Raw genomic sequence first — 16,974 nt, 5'->3', positions numbered from 1 at the left:
TAGGATACTTTCCACATAGCAACAGATAAGGTTTACTGTTAGGTATGTGAATTACTATTTGGTAGTCTTTAGTATTTAATATTTCTATTTTAACTTAATATTCTTCATTTCATTCTTGAAAACTCACAATAGTCATGAAGTGTTGCCAGTTTAGAGGGTTTAAAGGATTTTTGTAGCATAGAGTTTTGTGGTGAGATTTGCTGAGTTACAGTTAAATGACTGGAGTCACTTGTTAATTATTTGCTTAAATCAGGTAACTTATTATTTTCTGATACACACAGGAAAATTAATCAGAGACTTGTCCTGGAGAGCAGAATGAAATAAGAAAAGAGGAAAGAGTTCAGGTGTAAGATAAAGCAAACCATCGTGATATTGATAAGGAAGACTAAACACTTGTTCAGTCATACGCAGGTGATCAGGAATTTCTTAATAAGCCTCCTTGGCAGGTTTTTATGCAACCAACCCTGCTCATAAACAATGTTTTATATAGCCAGTTAGATAACTTTTACTTACAATTTATCTACATTTATCTTGAGAAATACCATATAATGAGATTTTTTTTCACAGATAAACACCCTTGCCTTTGTCATACACAATAAAAAAGTTCGAAAAAAAGGTTAACCAGTATCAAGGCATAGTTTGTTTGGGTTTTTTCTTCAGCTTGCCTAGAATCTTTCTTTATTGTGTGCTGAATTAATCGCAGCAAGTCTTCTAATTTCTATATTCTATCCCCTGCTAAATGAGTCATATATTCTACATAAAGTTTCAAAACAAACTCAGCACACTTCTGCCCATGTTAGTGACTATATAACTCTTGGTCCTACGTAAAAGGCTAATTAAATAACTGAATAGTCAGACAAGTCCCATTATTTTCAGTTACTCTGTCTAAAATTAAAATTTTTAACTAGAGTCTAAACTTACTCATCACATTCCTGCAGAAAGAATGTTGTGTCAACACAGTTGGCTTAACTCTTCCAAGACATTGGAATGGTTATGTTTAGCTTGACAACTTCTCCCATTTTTATTGTTACGAAAATCAGTTAATAAGAAATTCAGAGCATGTTAAAGACTATGTCTTTAAACTGAAAGTATGGCAAAGGGACAGAAAATTCAAAATACTACCTGAATAAAGGAACAACATGACAGCATAAAGATATATATACTGTTTCAATGATATTTTGGATCAGCTGTTTCAAGTATCAAAATAACTCAATTTTACACATCAAATAAATATGAGAATTTTTAGAACAACTCATTTCCTGGGGAGGCATGCATGTAAAATACCCTAATATTCAAAGGGATACTTTTCCCTCTGAGAACAATAATGTATGATGACATTGAATACTGCTGAAAATCTAGCTTGTAAAACGTACCAAAACCAACAATCCAAAGCTTCTAAAAATTCTAAATTGGGCCAAGGAAACCATTACACTAGGTCATAAACCAAAAAATTTCACATTAAAATTCTTACATTATTTCCTTAAAAGAACAAAGTCATTCTTGGTTTCAGCAAACATGAAATGACAACAGTGTCTCCTTGAAAACACAAACAACGGGGCTGTCCTAAGAATCAGGGAGGCCCTGAACACTTGATATCTTTATGGGCAGAGGCATCTCCATTGTAAGTGCAGTAAATTCAGATCCCAGTGCACATAAAACTCTGGAGAAGCAGCTTAAGTCTATTCTTTGCTGTACACATACAGATCCACCCTGCAATTGGCCAGTGGTTATCTCTTAATTTTAACACACACTAGGTGTGTTCCCAGGTAGGAATAAAACATTAACTATGGCAACTTCCAAGAAATACAGATATATCTGCTCCCAACAGATTTTTTAACAGTCATTTTAATAAGTTCAAAATCAGTAAAAGTCCCTTTTAAAAGCTGATGATAAATATTAGAAAAATAAGGTGGGCTGCATCTCTCTGATTAATAAAGGCAGAGCATAGATCAAGCTGAGCAGGAAAAAAAATCACTGACATGGAAACTATGAGAAAAGCAGTCCTGCAAAGTTGTACTTAGTCTCTATCTTAAGAGCAGGTAAGAAGAAACTTTGAGAAATGGTCATAGGTGCAGTTATGAGAAAAAACACAATGCAAATCATCAAGATCCAATCTGAAAAGTTAGGTGTAGCTGCAATAATGTAAGCTACATGATCAGTTCTACCTTAAATATTATAGATAACAGCTGTGTCTGGCTGGGTTTTCTGGACATCAGCAATATCCACGTGGCCGTATTCCTTGTTTTTAATGTATTAATGTAGGTAGGTTCCATCATCTTACCCGAGAACCTTGCAGTCAGTAACATTATCTCTATATCTGTCAGAGAGGGACAAACCATATTCTTCTTTTTTATGAACAGAGAACTGAGGCAAAGGACAATTAAAGATAGTGTTTATGACACTTGAGTCCATGTGTCTACAATATAGTCATCTGCATGCAAACTAGATGCCTAACTCCCTCTTTGTAGAATTATCAGAAACAGGGACTTCTAAACAGATTCAGCAAACTTATCTTTGATAGTAAGTTGAACTGGATCACCTCTCAAAACACTCATTTCTTCCCACTAGTTGTCTAACCAAAGTGCTCACACAAATACAACAGACACCTGGAGTTAGGTGGAGTGAATCTACACAAATGACTCCCCAAAATCAGAGAAGAGAGCTGATGGTGGAGACCCTGGATGGAGACCTACCTCCTGCACAATCCACCTGAGCACTTCCTCAAAACTGAAAGTATACCATATAACCCACCTGTTACAGGTTATGAATGCCAGAAAAAAACATCCTTTACCACATTTTAAAACAAATTCAGAGTATTGTTATACTCCTAGCTCACATAATGAACGTCTGCTCCAGTTTAAGACACGTTTCAGAGGGCCTGAGCTTCAGGAAGAGAGCCAACTTAACATGTGTGCAATCATAAAATGATGGACACTCTACCAAGTAAGGATTAACAGAATCAGACCCAGGTATATCTGCATTTGATAAAAATGGAGATACATTAATATAACTCAAAAATAAGCTAGGTGAAGAACATTCCTCATAACAGAAAGCAACAAAGCAAATGTTAAGTTACCATACCTAAACGTGGGATAGCTGTCCTGCATGGTCTCACCTGCAGTCCCTGTTTGTGAAAGTGTACCCAACAGGTACACAGGAGGACAGGCGTCTATAATTTCCTTTGGAAGGTACACCAACCATGCACACAGGCTCAGAGCCTATCTGATACCCCTTGTGGATGGGGAACCAGAAATACAAGGCAAACAGAAGACACAGGTCACTTCCTCACCCTGCTGGGACAGTATTCAGGTGTATCTCCTGGGGCCAGGACTGTGATGCACTAATCCCACAATGTAGATACAGCTGCAGGAAGAGCTTTCCACTCGAAGTTAGGCTGCCATATCAAAGCTACAGTCTATGTTAATCAAAAGGAGAAATCACAACTAATCTGCTAAATTTATCTCAGAGGACACACAAAAGTTGTTGCACTCCAAGGTTTTGGTGATTTTTCAAAACAGTGAAGTAAAGTTATACTTCTTTTCATCTGATTAAGGAGAAAAAGCAGCTGTAAACTGTATTCTCTACCGATTAAATGCCCTGACAACACCTAAAACTGATTCATCTTCCAGATAACATTGCTTTAATTAGACACGTGAGAAATATCTAAGGTGACAGTTCACTTTTGATCAATAAGTTCTGTAAATAAACCAGCATTTAAAACACATCAGTATTTGAATACCTGTAGATGATTTGTGAGAACGGCAAAAGTAACTTCCTGTGAAAAGTTAGCCTTTCAACTTCCAAAAGTTTCCACAGTAGAAAAGAATGTCCTAATCAGAAAGAACTGCAGAAAAAAATTTGTTTAGGAATCAGGAAGGCTGAGTCAGTAGTGGTGGTGTGCAAGGAAACAAAGATGACTTCATTTAGACAGGTGATGAAAAGGTCACTACTGGGTGTAACCTAACCATTTATGTTAAGGTTTTATTACAGATAAAACAAATTAGTAATTTGAAAACTTTCCGAATCTGCAGGTGAGTGGAAAAAAGAGGGGTAACAGAATTCTCTTTTTTAGGTGATGTAAGGTCTAGTGTTGGAGGCACTGTTGTAGTAGACAGACTGTTATACCTAGCAGCAACACCACAATCACCGCACCAAAGAGCATATCAAAGTTGGCTGTTTCAAGAGGGTGTCCTGCTTGGTCTAATAAAAATGCAACTTCTTGCTAAAACTTGGCTTTGCCTGGGCATTTGAATAAGTACAACTAAAACACTGAAATGTCTTTGTTATGCTTTTTTTTTTTTTTTTTTTATGGACATATAATAAATGTTAGGGGTAGGAAACACAATAAATATTTTCTAATTGAAGATTGGTGTGACTCTTCTCATTTGATCTGCGTAGCATTCTTGGGAAAAAAAATGAAACCAAACTACAACATTGTTTTCTACTGTTGTCTTGGAAGGAACAGTTAAAAAAAATCTGCAATCCAAACATTCCTAGGAAGTGTGGCAGAAATAAATACTTTGGGACCCCAAAGTCTTCAGAATCATTGAATCCTAGAAAGACATGAAGACACCATCTTTGTTGCAAGCAGTTTTATTTTACATAAGTGAAGTCATATTTTTCATTTGTTAGGAGAGAAAAGCAAAAAGAAGACTCAGAGGTGAAACAGGACACAGGGTTCTTTGCTAATTTCTGAGACTGAAGAGAATTAAAGTGACTAACGAAGTATTGTAGCAGATTGCTGTGCTATACTGTTTTGAAGAGAAGAAGGAAGAAAAAGAGAAAGAAAAAGAATTTTTAAAATATTATTACCGTCTTGATGTTATTTCCTGAAGGAAACATGAATATAAAATTCAGTCCAGAAAGAAGAGATACAGAAGCGAACTAAAACGCTGGGCATTTGTATGACACCCGATAATCAGTTTTATGAGTCCAAAAGGAGGAACTATACGAAATACCACTATGGACATGAAGAATCCTGAATACATTCTTAATTCTTAATTTCAAGGACTCCAGGTGATCATCTAGTTCAACTTTCTCCCCAGTGCAGGACAGACCAGTTTGCTAAGGGCTTTATCCAGTGATATCTTGAAATATTTTGAAGGATGGAGACTGCCCAACCTTTCTGGGCACCCTGTTCCTCTGCTGGACCGGGTCAGGGGTTTTTTAGTCCTCACATCCAGTCTGAAATTCTCCTGTTTCAACTTACATCCACAGTTTCTTGTCTTCCCACCTGCACCACATTGAAAAGCCTGGCTCCATCTTTTCACAAACCGCCTTGAGGTACCAGAGGCTGTTGTGAGGCCCCCTCCCCCAAAGCCATCTCATGTCTGAGAGAAACAGCTCTGGTCTGTTAAATTCTCCTCAGCTGGGCAGGTATTCCAGCCCCTGACTGTCTTGGTGGCCCTCCACTGATCTTCCTCCAGTTTATCCATGTCTTTCCTGGAAGGAAGAAGGGGGAAGGGCAGGGGGGAGTCGTCAAAACTGGATGCACTGTTTTAGATGCCATCTAACATGTGCTAAGTAAAGGGGGATAGTCACTTCCCTTGATCCTGCTAATACAGCACAGGACGCTGTTGGCCCTCTGCTCCCAGAACACACAGCTGGCTCACACTCTTCTCACTGTCTACCAAGAGCCCTTGCTTCTTCCCAGCAGACCTTCTCTCCAGCCAGTCCCCTAATTCTGCCCCCAATACAGGATTGTTCCCCAAGTGTCCCCCAGTTTCTCAATTCTCAACTGAATTTTTGTTTTCTAAGAATCACAATACCTTTCTAGCCTCCCCTGACTAAATTACTATTTAATTTCAATATTTAGAGAATTACCATTCTATATTTTTTAGATGTATTCATAAATTAAGTTACCATGATGGACTTGGTTTGAAAAGATTGACTTATGATTTAGCTGTCTCAAACAGTTTTAATTAAAATACTGCCATATCTGTTCAATTAGCCAGAATAAGAAATGAGCCAGTTGCTTCCACCAGTACTTTTGGACTTATTTTGTAGAGCCAGCAGAACTCATCTACACGTCCTGCTATCTGTCATTCATCCAACAGTGAATGTTATTCCTCTTCCACCTGCACCAGCAGGGGGTTAAAAGCTGCCATTACAGCTGGAATTAAGGGGCACTAATGGCTTGCCAGCCATGTTCAGGGCACAAGAATGTACATCTTACAGAAAGAGACTAAAAGGAGCTGGTTTGCCCATCTCAGGGAAATGAAAAGTGAAAGGGAGTTTATTCTACAAATAAATCATGCATGGTAAACATTGTAGGGGGAAAAAATTATTTAGACAATAAAACAATGCTACCATAAGAACAAAGGCATAAATTTGAGGCTTGTAATTGGAAAGCTTCTAAACATGGCAGGGTTACGGAACTGTAACAAACCTCCATTTAGGTAGCAGAGGCAAGGAACTTAACTGTTTTTAAGACAGGGAGAGAAATCTATGAAAGGTCTTATATGGGTTGTTGACATCAGCCAAGTTGATGACTCAGGAGAACTCTTCTAGTCTTATGCTACTAAACATTTGCATCATGAATTTTTTTTTTTTTTAAAGTGGTCAGTGAACAATATCAAGTGTGTTATTCTAATTATGAATTAAACAAATATAAATGACAGAAAGTTAACCTTAGTGTGATAAGCAATTAACAGAATTATGCTGTTACTGCAGCTGATACATAATTAACAACTGCTGCAAATGATGTTAGCCATCTAATTTGCCCAGATTGGAGTAGCATTATTCTTAGGCATGTTTACAAAGTTCTGCGGTAATGTGCACTTGAGTGAAGTGCTCTTTACTAACGTTTAAATTCACAAAGCTGTTATTAGAATTGCAGATAAGATGTACACCAGCATCATTTCCTTTGCCCATCATTTTCTATTCCTTGGAACTATCCTTGACAGAAAATCAAACTGTAACAAGTCCAAAGGATGTTTGTACAAATTGAGCAAAAGTGTCATTATATAATTAAACAGGGAAAATGTGCAAAAAGTCATCCTGATGAACCAAGTGGGACTGAATTCAAAACACATGAGTTGCTGCTGAGTAGGAAGGTAGTTCATGGTAGAATTCACTTGAGAAAGTGGAAAGGGGAAAAATATTTTTTGAAGTGTTGTATATTTAAGGCCCAAAACTGAAGAATATCTGATCATTCAAAGCCTAGTGAAATCAGTAGAGAAAATCATCACCTTTCAAGGACTGGGTCTTCAAGGTCAATACATGTTGGAGTTGCAAAGTCCTTAATTAGCTGATTAGAGCATACCATTTAAAAAAAAGGAAGAAGAAACGAGTGGTTCACAGGTCTTCTGTTCATCTTTCCCAGAAGGATATTGGAAAATCTGGACAACTGGAGAAAGTAATAAAATGTGATGAGGGAGCAGGTGAGTTGTAAGGAGCACACACAGCCTTGGGTGAACAACATAATGATATAATTTGGCAAAAATCATTGGGCTGTGCATACCTTTCACCAACCTACCAGCAATTTCTCCAATTTCATAGGTGTTTATGTGGCTTTCAGGAGCACATGAAACTGTTGGACCTTTCCAACAGTTGCGTCTCCAAAAGGTCATCATTTTCTGAGAGTGGTGTGCTGAAATAGGACAGCTAATGATATATGGAGGTTATTTAAGCATGCAGCAAAACTTTACTTACATTCAAAAAAGAAAACAACAGAGTACAGAGGCTTCAGTTCTCCATATGCAGGTGAGGGAAGGCTGATTTCCTAGGCTGTGTTTTCATCCTCACCTCTAGGTAATACCTGCAGCCAATAAGAGTAAAATAAATGCTAAGCTACCTGCAATGCAAACTAACTATGCTCCTAAAGAAAATTCTTACTTGGATTATAAATGTTGAGAATACAGTGCTTTCATTCAAGGTACAAAGGCATTTCTGAAGATTAGAGAAACTTCAGGAAAATGCTTAAGTCATCAGACAATGTTGATGCCAGATTTTCTTCCACTTGTAGAATAAAAAAGCATAGAATTTATACAGTGTCTTGAAAACTATCTGGAAGGATTACATATAAGGAATAAGAGACAAAATGTTTTTTAAGACTCCGGAACTGTTGACATAGAAGCGTATGAATAAAAGATTCCCTGCTCTTTGGATGACTCTAATGTTTAGGTACTGGGTAAACTACATAGTAAAACAGGATTTGTAGTAGAAAAGCCTGAAATAAAAATAAGTTTAATTTGACTATGTGGAGAGGGTTTCAAGAAGGATGAAGGCATGAAGGAAACAAAGGGACATTTTGTAGTAACCTTGAGAACTACTTTACAACTCTTGCATTCAGCCTTGCTGACTTTTCTTGGGTGAACTGCGCTTTTAAATGCTTTTAGCTAGGCAGTCACTATTTTTTGGTTTATGTATATTTATGTCAATGCTACCTATTAATTCTATACATTCTTATATATGTGTAGTCTACATTTATTAGCGATTCTTAAATACAAACAAAATATACACTGGCCACTCATAAAGTTCTGAAAGACAATTTTTTTTCTGCATCCCAAATGTAACTCCTTGTTATTAAGATCCAAGTATGAGCATGTCATTTTTAGGTTTTCTTATTAAAAAAATATCTGCTGGCTTCAGCTAAGACAGCGTTCTTTGCTTTGCTTTTTACTTTACTAGAAACCTTATGGGTCATACATCGTTCTTTCCCTTGGAAGAAACTGACAACACAGAAAATCACTTCTAGACACCAGGGATGAAACTAGCTCCCCTTATTTAGATACAGCAGGACTTTAGTCAAGAACAGAGATTCTTACAGTCTAAATTGTAGGTCTGCTGAGGCACTACATTCTTTATTGATCTTGTAAACTGCAGTGCATGCAAAATAGAAAGCAGTAAAATTATTAGCCCATCAGTACTTTCTGTCCTCAGAAGTGATACTGCTACACCAGTATACCAGATTGATTCTGGCAATATCAGAAATGATAGTGTTTTATCTAATAGTTAAATATATATAAAATTAATTCTTATCTGCATATTTTCACACATAGACCCTGGATCAGAAACATACCATTTGGCTAATTGTGGAGGAAAAAAGCACTACTTGTAATGACACAGCCTCTCCCACTGGGGCCACTATAAAGGCATATAAAAATCATCAGCTGTACTAAAGTGAGGATGAAGCCTAGAAATGGATCTGTTCTTTAAGTCCCTCTGTGCCTCTCTCCCTACCCTAGCTTATCTATGCAAGGTAAATTAGTCTCTCCATCATCCATGAAAAGGAAAAGTTGGCATCTCTATGGGAAACACACTTTTTTATATACCTCTTTCAGTTCTACATTTTCAGAACTCTCTTACACACCTAATCCTATAGCCGTTAGTAAGGCAATAAAATGACATAAAATGAGCAAAGAGCAATAAAGCAATCATATCCCAGCATGTTTATTTAGTTGTGGTCCTTAATGACGGAGACCTTCGTACCCAGTGATACCTGGAGCTGCTACTAATTCTACTCTGTCTCAAATCCCTGGTTATGATTACTCTCAGACTTATGCCTAATGTTTTAAAGCCCTCTTCACACAAACCGTGCAAAAAAAAAACCCTCACAGAAAGAAAGATTAGTTTAATTAAAAAAAAAAAAAAAAAAGCTTTGCAAATTCAGGCCAAATCCATTTTCTTTTAGAGCAATACTGAAAGAGTTGAATTAGAGGAGGCATAAAGGTGGAAGAAGTGGACATCAGGTCTGTTTCATCAGATGAGTAGAGGCTGCGCTTCCGCTGCCCGTACTCTGACCTGGCTGGATATGAGTTAGATGCAATGCAAAATTAGCATAGCTGCACTAAGGTTATGTTAAAATGTGTTAATGTGTGCCTTAGCCTTTGAGTGCACTGTCTAAATTAGGCACATAAACCAGCTGAAACACCAAACAGAGCTTGGTGGCTGTTGCTTAATATTAGACTGTAGACATATCCTTAGTGGTAAGAAAGGTATTTAAAATCTAACTGTACTTGTGAATCTGATGGTAAATCAGACTTTCCTTTCCTCCAAATACTTGACAAGCAGTGAAATTTAAGCTGTACTAACTATAGCATATTGTGATTATTTTTACAGTCACTTCTATGTCGATCTTAAGTCCGTTCCTTTAAAATACCACATCTCTTCAATGTAAAGAGCTATAGTTAACTATTAACTATTTAAGTAGAGTTTCCTCTATCTTTACTTCACCATTTATATTATTCTCTAAGAAGCTTTAAGAAACATAATTCCCATAAGGGGACATTCTGATAACCTACACTGACTTCTGAATAACACAGAAAAGTGCAATTTGATCCAGTTATTCCTAATGGGGACCACAAACATGTGCTTGTCCTTCAGAAGGACCCATTTTGATTTAGAAATGGCCAATAACAAAAAAATCTCTTTCAAAAACGTCTTTCAAATTGGGATGAGCTGCACAAACACGGAAGCCCAGCCATAAACCAGCAACTGCTGAGAACAAATAAATTACGTGACCCAGATAACGTAAGATATGTTGCATTAATATTGTAAGCAAAACATACAACAGGTTACGTTTGCACAAGCAAGTGCACGCCATATATAGAAAACACATATAGCTTGGCAATATTCTTCAAATAGCATGCCCTAAATAGAAAAGTTGCTCAAAAGCTACTCTGAGGAAAAAATTCCCCTTTTCATTTGAATTTTCAAGTGTCCAAACAGTATGCTATTGTGTAAAAAATGGCTTGCTGAAATAAAAACACAATAAAAAAGAGCTATGTGTTGAATTATTTCATTGAGCCAGGATCCAAAATAAAGCACTGTGCATAAATCACATCATTTTGCCTAAAAGCAGGGGAGAACAAAACATGGACAGATAGAGGGAAAAAAAAGACAAAGAAAATCATGGGAGAAAACCAAACCAAAACAGTGCCCCTTTCAGGATGATTGAATTTTGTTTAATCCATATTTTACTCTCTGCTACATAATTTTCCACTCTCGACAAAGTGTCAGACAATTGGAAGAAGGTTGGAAAAACATGCAGCTTTTTGTCAACTTTATGCCTCCCTAAATTTAGAAGACTTTTCTGAATAAAGAAACTAAAAATAAATCAGGAAACAGTGCCAATAATGGGGTCTGAATTATCCAGCAATAAAAAAACTGAAAACATTTTTAATATGTTTAAATAGAACTTTCATAACATAAATAGTGGCAATGAGACTTGACTGGAAATGAAAAAAAAGTGATTTGTAGCTGACTTATACTGATGACCTTTTTAAAACAAAAATTACACTGCCTATATATACTGTGGCTCGTTTACTTACATGTTTAAACTATTGTAAGAACTCTTAGTTAAAATGTGGCTAACATGTACTTTACCTAATCTTAATAGCAAAAGCTGGCACTGAAGTCTTAGATAAGCAAATATATTCACATAAATAGTTACAATTTTAGTTTCCAGAATTAAAACCATTGCAAATTTACCTCAATATGATAAATAAATTAACAAAATATACAGAAAAATTAATCTCCATAGATTTATATTACAATTTTATTTTCATCACACAGATATAGTGTGGTTTTGTGTATATGGAGAGATAGAGAGAAGGAGAAGGTTATGCAGTTTGGCTTAGGGACAATTTTACGAGAGAGTCATGTTGAAATGCAAACCAATTATCTTTAAGGAAATGTGCTGAGAAGTTAAAAAGTGGAAAAATGTGAATTTATATAAATATAACAGATTTAAGTCTGGATTTTCTAAGAAGAAAACTTCCAGAATTCTGTAAACATTCACAACACTAATTCTTTGGTCATTAGACTAATATCATCAGAGATACCTGACAAGAATGATAACTACTAGGCTAAGTAAAAAATTTGGTTAATATATCCATTTTTTCTGAAAAAGCATCCACAATATAATGGTACTGAAAAATGAAAAAAAGAGGGAGCAAGCTGGTTCTCAAAATCAACAAAGTGTTAGTTAATCCAAGTATGAAAAGATTTTAATCAAAGTTAAAAGAAATCCTTCAAAATGTTAGCAAATTTAAAAAAAAATCTACCTAGCTCTAACAATAGTTAGATGCACCACTGAACCCAGGTTCATATTTATATCATGAATAATCAACCAGCTTTTTTACAGCCTCTGGATGAGATTAATCATGTCTCACCTTACAAGTCACTCAAGCCCCTGAAATTTTTCATTCTTTTACCCTTTCATGTCAGTCCTCTTGTTCCTTATCCTTTCAATCTTATTAGGCTTTTATTTTCCTGCATTAATGAACACAGACTTTTACCACTCAGTCTGACAAGTTCGTCAGTGAAACCATTGCTCATTGGAGGTATGCAAAAGCAAATTATATTAATTGTACCAGAAGTGTTAGTAGATTGTTGCTTTATCAAGCCACTCCTCCTGCTTCTCCAACATATCTGCATTAGGCTAAACAAATATGATTACACAATAAACTTCCAATATTTAACTGAATGTAGTCATAAAGTATACCACTCAGTAACCACATCCACACACAAAATGTGCAAATTGTTACAAAGCAGCACTACATCTGAAACAATAGCAATATGCAGTATCTCCTAGATAGCACTAGGGGACAAAGGACACAATCCCTTTCAGTCTTAAAAAAAGGTGTATCGTTCAACATACTTCCTTCAAATAAGCCTGTGAGGAAAGCTATCTAAAACTCTTAGTAAAATGTAGAGCTAGAAACGATTGAGACTAGAAATAGTAGTAAATCTAGAAATAAAATGAGATGATGGCTTGATAGCAAGTCTGATAAAAGATAATCAAATTTTAGTCAGACCAAGAAAAGAAATTTTGCAGTTTGGAAAAAGGGAAACTCTGCAATTGTTTTATGCTGTAAAAATATTTATTAATGTGTTTATAGGCTGCCATTGATTTTTGTTGAAACATTCCATTAATTATTGGAAGACATGGTATAGAAAACATTGTGCAAAGCTGCAGCTAATCTCCAGGAAATTAAATAAAATGATGAGATGAGATGATGAGATGACACTAGGTGAGACGAGATGAGATGACGTGAAACAAAAAGAAACGAGAAAAAACAGTGAGATATACCAGCCTACAGATGTTCTTTTCATAGAGGACATTCTGTCCCCGCCAGTTCTAAACACTGAAGAGGGTGGTGAGATCTTAGACCTGCTTATAACTCTTCTCAACAAAACATCAGTGGACAAACTGAAATGAGAAGCACACACAAACCACAGAAGCAGAAGACCAAGTCCCCCATAAAAGGCAGCTGCAGAGATTTTTCAAAAGTATTCAGGCACCTTAAGATGAAAATACAGGTGGCTCTTGATAATGGCTGGCTTCACCCTGTTGGAAACCAGCATGCTGAAAAGCACGAGTCTCAACTGAAAGAGCAAAAGAGGGAAGGACAAGATCGCTGGTGTTCAGAAGAGGCTGAATAAAAGCAGGTATCCTGCACAAAGACTTCTCCAAAACCAAGAGGATTCCCTCTTACACACACACACACACACACACACACGTAGCCACAGTATTCACTGTACCACCATTCTCAACAGGAAAGAGAACCAGCAACTGCAACTATTTCTGATGGTTTTCATCACCCTGTTCCTTTTGCTGGCAGACAAGATGATGAGTTTATGGACAACGCATAGGATAGGTAGGTTGTATTTCACTACATGTCTACTTGTATCTTTAGATGCATGAACCCCTTTGAAAATCTAGCCCCAGTCCTAAGTATTCCCTAGACAAGTGTGATGATAAGAGTTTATATTTGCTAGACCTCTTTTTGTGTTGAGCTCATCAGTGTCAATTAACTGTAAATGATTAAGGCAATCATAAATGCTAGCAGGCAATTTTTAGAGCTCAGTTCCAGGCGAACATGAAATCTGTTTTATGAAACAAAGTCTTGGAAAATACAAACATCAATTGATTAATTTGAAAATGCCTTTTTTTGTGGTAGACATATCCTGAAACAAGAGCCCAAGTGTGGTTTTTTGGGTTTTTTCGTTTTTTTCATTCTGCATGGAAAGGAATTTCATGGGCAATGTATGCAACTAACAAGTCTAAAATAAATACATGATAAATTTTAATTTAAATGCCTCTAAATTAATTGAAATAACTGAAATAATTTTAGATATTTGTACTTATTAACTAAACTCATTTTTCCCAAAAATTTGTTTCCAAACAAATCTGAACTGCATACGACTGTACTATCAGCCACATTCTGCTATACTATGACAACACAGCCAGCAGCAATTGAGAAAACACATTATGCATAGCACTTAGTTGGCCATGAAATTCTAGATGAGTTAATGATAGATAATGGCCTACAATTCATGTGTGACTTATTTTAGCAAATCTCACTGATACAGCAATTCAAGCACGCTGTGTCAAGGCTGCACTAAGTATAATCAAATGGGCTTGCAGAAAAATCAGCAGAAATTAGAAAATACTTAATAGAAAAGAAAGTGACATGCTTAGAAGGCCCATGAGCTCAGTGTTTTTCAACTGTTTTAACACATCTGTTTTATTAGGATTTTCAGTGCAGAGTTTGTGGAGAAAAGAACTAGTGTCAGTGCTCATTAATACCCTGCTCCTTACCCAAAGCTATTGAAATCATTACAAAAACCTGTCCAGTATCACTGTGATGGCTGCCATCTTGACTGACACTGAAATGATGCATAAAGGGTATCTTTGCAAGCTCTTTTTCATCTTTTTAAGTGGGTTACCAGGTCCATATCCAATACTCAAGATGTGGATACACACTAGATGCACCCTGTGGAAACAGGTCTGCAGCAATAACAAATTTTGCAACATCATGAACCAACTCCTTTCAAGAAGCCCTGACAAATACATTGAACAACAGAAGTCCCAGGAATATCTGTTTATCTGGACAGGTCTATGTGTGACTTCGTTAGCAATTTCCTTTCGTTACGAAAGCTAACCTTAAACCTAATCCTAGCCCTACCCTTTGCTTTCTATCTATTAAACAATCATTAATCCAGGAAAGATCCTTCCATCTTAACCCGTGATAGCTTTGTTTCTTTAAGTGCCTTTTTGAGGATATTTGCCAAAGGCTTTCTGGAAAATTAACTACACTGTGACAATGTCTAAAATCACAACCAGAAAGCACTTGAAAGATCCTAAGCCTGGCATACCCCAACTTTGCTACATATTGTATTGGGATGAGGTCTGGAAGGGCACCAGCCCCCTTGCTTCCCTCTCACTGGCCTCGTCAGCAGGAGGGGAGCTATGGCATCTGCTTGCTCTCTCAGGACAGGACAATCAGGGATCAGGACACAGGGAGCACACAACACCAGGAGGTCCATTGAGGCACACCTATGTAAATAACACAGCATTTTCCCTACACCTAGTGACTCCTCCTGCAAACCTATGCAGTGTTCACTCCTGCTGCAAAAGTTCTTTTTATTAGAGATTTAAACATTTTTTTTAAATTATTTGACATAATTTAGTTAATTCACATACATAAAGATGGGCCCTCTACAGAAATATCAGCTTTGGTAGCGCTGGCCACTTCTCAATACTTTATCTAGATAAAGAGAATAAAACAGTTCAAACTACCTTATTAACAACAGCTCCCCTAAGAAAAGTGTGCATCAAAATCTAACACCAACACACCATTTCTTCCAAGATTAGACATTATCTTCAACAAAAGAAAAATTATCTGTAAGAATATGTGTAACAGTGCCCTCTGGTGAGTATGGGCCCAAGCAATACGCTGTCTTTATAAGGGGAGAGAGAGAGATTTTGTGGCAGGGCTGATAAATAATTTGGACAATCTTGCAAACTGAATTATGGTATCACTTTTCAAAACCAAGAAGTTAGGTGTTTTGAGATTATAATTACTTCATGCAATTTGTTTATGCTCATTTTTTTAAATGCAAACTTGCATGAAGAAAGAGACAGTAGCCTTGACTAGGTGAAGATTTATGGGTGCTATAGACAGCATAGCTACTTTTATGGCTGAGAATGTAATAGATCCTAAGCAAACACTGATAAGTCCTCTATTCTTCTGAGAAGTATCCACCCACCAAGTGCCCTGACATTTGAAAGCCCCACAGTTTTGATAAGAATAAAGACAAGCTAACTGTAGAAAACAACTTCATTTCTTAAGTCAGTTGAAAATATTCATCAAACTTTTTGCAGGCAAGGGCTGTGTCTTCCTCCATTACTGGACAACAACCACTGCATTTTCAATCGTACTGAAACGTGTATGTGTATATATGTAAAATTTATATATATATACACACAAATAAAATATATGTCTATATATATGTATACATGCATGTGTGTACATTTACATATAAAAATGAAGTTAAAATATTGGAGATACTTGTAACTGAACCAAGGAGTAAAGTCTGCTTTCAAAAGATTTAATTGTTAAACACAACAAAAGGTACATCATAAAAAATAATTGATATGAAATTGGAGTGGTTGAGGCCTCAAAATACGATTCTCGTCTAGATAGACCTACTGTCTGGGGTGAAACCAAGAGTAGCTTTACTGGGAGTGTCATGCTCCTTCATCAGTACCTCCCAGTGATCACATATGGTCCATCTCTCAAGGTACTTGAGAGAGGCACTTCTAGCCTCCGCAGTGCAACCTAAACTACAGCAGTGTTCTCATAAAGGCAGGAAGACTTAGGGAAGTTACCAAAGTTGCTTGTATCTATGATGTTTGTACTGCGTAAGAATGTGAAAGTGAGCTTAATGAAGATACCGGCTGATACTTATACCCTAGTCAACTTATCTCTTATGACAATCATACTTCTCACTCCTATTAAACATGCCTCATCACTCTCTTGCTCTAACTGTGGTGACTAATTAACTTCACAGTTTGGCAGTCCCACGCAGTTGTTTAGCAAATAACCAGCTGTCCCCAGAGGACTCAAAGGAATCACTTTCAGCCAAGTTCCTTTGGGCCAGGTACAAACATCAAACAAAAGCCCAACTCAGCAGGTAGCAGCAAGAAGCGTGGGGGAACAGGATTGGTAAAATGTCAGCAGC

The sequence above is a fragment of the Pelecanus crispus genome, chromosome 2 (genome assembly GCF_030463565.1).
Source record: "Pelecanus crispus isolate bPelCri1 chromosome 2, bPelCri1.pri, whole genome shotgun sequence".
NCBI lineage: Eukaryota > Metazoa > Chordata > Aves > Pelecaniformes > Pelecanidae > Pelecanus > Pelecanus crispus.
This window is presented reverse-complemented; position numbering follows the sequence as displayed.